Genomic DNA, 4,196 nt, shown 5'->3' on the forward strand with positions numbered 1-4,196 from the left:
TCCACAAACAGGAAATTCAAAATGTACTAAATGTGTTATTGTTTGTTTAGAGATTTTATAGCATAACTAGAGGCCTAGTGCATGAAATTCATGCATGAAAGCGGGGGGCGGGGGATGTTCCAGGACAGCTCAACATGTACCCTCTCTAATATGGGATCCCTTGGGGGAATGTCCGACTGCTGGCTCCCAACCGCTCACCTGCCTGCCTGCCTGATGCCCCTAACTGCTCTCCCCTGACAGCCTGATCCCCTTAACTGACACCCCAGCCAGCCTGATTGCCCTAACTGCTCTCACCTGCTGGCTTGATCAGCCCTAACTACCTCTGCCTTGGCCCCACCCACCACAATGGCTTTGTCTGGAAAGACATCTGGTCTAATTAGCACATTACCCTTTTGAGCTGGCTGGTCTGCTCGGAAGGGGGTCCCAGATCAGGGAGGGATCCCCTTGGGGTCAGGGCTGGCCCAGGCGAGGTGCCTGGGGTGATTTGCAGGCCGGCCATGCTGCCATTTGGTTGGAGAGGCGGCTCTGTTTGGAGTGGGGCCAGCCTGGTTAAGGGGCTGAGGGCCGTTTGGGGGCTGTTGGAGGGCCAGCCAGGCCCCCGGCTTTCTCTAGGAGGATGCCCAGAAGGTCTCCTGATCTAATCAGCATATTACTCTTTCATTAGTGTAGATGGTTAAGAGCGCAGGCTGGGGGGAGAGAATGCTGGGATTCAACCCCAGCCCCACTCAGCTCACCATGTAACCGTAAGGGAGTTCCTTAACCACTCTACGTCTCTGTTTCCTTCACCGTAAACTGGGGATAATAATGACACCTACTTCATGGAGTTAGGTGAGAACTAAACGTGTTAACACATTAAAGTGTTTAGAATGATGCCTGGCATATAGTAAGCACGGGGTGAGTGATGTTATGATACATGGGTGTGATTACATGTAATTGTGTTATATTGGTACCTCCTTTATTCATTTTCATCCTTTTAATCAATAAATATTTAATATGTACAAGGCAGTGAGCTGGACATTTGGATAAAACTATGAGCAATCTAGCCTGCCTCCTGATCCTGCTGAGCTTGAATTCTGCTGGGAGAAAGCAACAATAAATAAGTCAACAGATATATAAATGAGATAATTACAGATCATGGTAAGTACTGTGAAGGAAATTAGCAGGGTGATGAGATAGAGAATAAAAGCAGCAACTGTTTTAGAACAGGCAGGAAACAATTAAGCTGAGACTTGGCCAAAGAAACAGAGCAATCATACGAATAGCAGAGGAAAGAACTTTCCAAGTTCGTGCAAAAGCCTTACAAGGAAGGAGAAGGACTTTGGTCTCTTCTAGCCTGTGGGTGCAGAAGGCCAAGATCCCCGAGACAAGCTGAGCGGGGGATGGAAGCTGGGTGTGGAACCTGGGTAAGGCTGAGGTGGTGTCCAAACCCCAGGCCACAGTGTGCCTTGTAGGCAGTGGGAAGGTGATAGGGTTTTATTCTTAGTTCATTGAGAAGCCACTGAAGAAGGAAATGGTCTGTAAAGAGTATTTATTGTAACCACTCCGGCTGCTGTTGGATTGAGGGAGACAGGAGTGGGTATAGGGAGACCAGTTGTAAATAATGATAGGTTGAATGACAGTAGTGCAAGGGAAATGGAGGAGTCCAGGGAATGTGCGCGCGAGCACACGTGTGTGTGTGTGTGTGTGTGTGTGTGTGTGTGTGTGTGTGTGTGTGTATGTGTGTGTGTGTGAGTGTGTGTGTGTGTGTGTGTGTGTGTGTGTGTGTGTGTGTGTGTGTGTGTGAGTGTGTGTGTGTGTGTGTGTGTGTGTGTGTGTAATAAGAACCATTCGTTCCACCATGAGGCTCAATGGGGGAATTCAAACTGCTCCGAGTCTTCTCACGTTGGTCAGGGGCACCAGCTGCCCTTTCATTCCACCATTACTTTTCGAAGTATGTGGAGTCCCACCTCGGTCAAGCACTGTTGTCCACATGAGGAGGTCATCGGAAAGGCAAGCGTCACTGGCCGAAGAATGGACAGGCATGTGGCGATCGCTGTCAGTGATGGACCTCAGGTACTGGGCACAGACTTGAAGGCCTCCTGGTGTTGATGAGAAATGAGTCTTCCTCTGGAAGAAGCTTGGAGTTTCTCAGACTTAAAATCTTCTGTCCTCATTGTCTTGCCCCCTCCTCCTCTTTTCCATCCCCACAGTAGTGAGGGGAGACTGACTCTATAAATATTCACCTGAATCCCCTGTTTTATAGGTAGACTTAATAACAGGATTTGCAATCTCGGTGTTCTTTTTGTTTGTTTCTGAAATGGGTGACTCTTGTCTATGTGTCTAGGGCAGTGTTTTTCAACCTTTTTTGGGCAAAGGCACACTTGTTTCATGAAAAAAATCACGAGGCACACCACCATTAGAAAATGTTAATAAATTTAACTCTGTGCCTATATTGACTATATAAAAAGTAATTCTCTTGAATAGGAATCAAATAAACACAAACAAAGTATTTTATAATTACTTTATTATGAAATATTAAGTAAACAAAATAGTGAAAAATTATAAAATTCTTGTCTTGTCTGCACCTATGGCACACCAGGCAACATCTCTAGTGTGCCGCGGAACAGCGGTTGAAAAACGCTGGTCTAGGGTGATGACAAGTCCTCAGGAGCAAATGAGAGAGAATTCCATAAGATGGGGAAGGTTGGGCTCTTCCTTCTGTCTGGCTGCAGCCATCAGGTAAACCAAGATGGGCGCTTACAAGTACATCCAGGAGCTATGGAGGAAGAAGCAGTCGGATGTAATGCACTTCCTTCTCTGGGTGTGCTGCTGGCATCACTGCCAGCTCTCTGTGCTGCACAGGGCCTCCACCAACACACCCCTCTCCCACCCATCCCCCCACCCCCCAGCCAGACAAAGCACGTAGACTAGGCTACAAGGCCAAGCAAGATTATGTCATATATCGCATTTATGTGCACCATGTGGCTGCAAACACCCTGTTCTTAAGGGTGCAACCTATGGCAACCTGTCCATCACGCTGTTAACCAGCTAAAGTTTGCTCGAAGTCTTCAGTCTATGGCTGGATGTGAGCTGGATGCCACTGTGGGGCTCTGAGAGTCCTGAATTCTTACTGGGTTGGTGAAGATTCCACGTACAAATGCTTTGAGGTTATTCTCATTGGTCCATCCCATGAGGCTCTCAGAAGAAATCCTGACATCCAGCGGACCACCAAAGCAGTCCACAGGCACCGGGAGATGCGAGGGCTGACATCTGCGGGCCGCAAGAGCCGTGGCCTTGGGAAGGGCCACAAGTTCCATCACACCATTGGTGGTTCTCGCCCTGCAGCTTGGAGAAGGTGCAATACTCTCCAGCTCCACTGTTACCGCTAATGTAAGTAATGTTTGTAAAATTCTTACCTGATAAATAATTTAGGACAGTCAAAAAAAAAATGGAGAGGTTACATTAATTAATACTTTCTAATATTAAGTAGATAGATAGGTAGATATAGATATTTTATGAATATGGGTAGAGCTGCTGTTATAGAACAAGGCCTCGGTTTTACTGCTCTAGTCTGCCAACGTTGGGAATGGCCAGGGGGTAGGATTGTTCCCACACTCCCGGGTGGGTGATTTGGGCAGAGTTCCACAGGATGCAATAGCCACCAAATTGCAGTCTAAAAAAGAGCCGACCAGGCCCACCCCTCTGTCAAAATGACAGTGACTAGTGGTCTGCAGCCATGACGTCCCTCCCCTTTCCCTGTTAGAAGCCTGAATCCATCAGCCAAAGCTGCTCTTAATATTATTTCTGATCAGGTTTCATCTATGAGAACCTGGTCATGGGGAAGGACAAGGGATCCCATGGTGACCTGGCTCGAATCCACTCTGCGTGGGTGACTCTGCATCTAAAACCGTAGTCCATAGAGCTAGATCACCTTACATCCAAGGCTTCACTTTTGTAGCTGACACCCAGAGAATCTGGCTGGCTCAAGGTGACACAACCAGCGGGTGGTCCAAAAACCATCTTGGACAAACGCAGTTGCCGGACAGCAGGTTGTTGGGTGGAATGTAATTGAATTGGCTTGGCTTGACTACCGCAGGGACCTCCTCCTCCCCAATATGTGGGGGCCTGGCATGCCTATTTATAACGCAGAACGGCCTCTTGTAAAGCTGTGCTTGTGGAGTCCTGACCTTAAATGTGGCCTCGCTCACTCACCATTG

General features: G+C 47.9%; 1 pseudogene; it reads left to right on the forward strand.

Moving 5' to 3' along the window:
- Positions 1-2,687: 2,687 nt before the first annotated feature.
- On the forward strand, positions 2,688-3,395 carry LOC118704594 (annotated as a pseudogene).
- Positions 3,396-4,196: the final 801 nt, after the last annotated feature.

The sequence above is a fragment of the Pipistrellus kuhlii genome, unplaced genomic scaffold, assembly GCF_014108245.1.
Source record: "Pipistrellus kuhlii isolate mPipKuh1 unplaced genomic scaffold, mPipKuh1.p scaffold_m20_p_1, whole genome shotgun sequence".
NCBI classification, from domain to species: Eukaryota; Metazoa; Chordata; class Mammalia; order Chiroptera; family Vespertilionidae; genus Pipistrellus; species Pipistrellus kuhlii.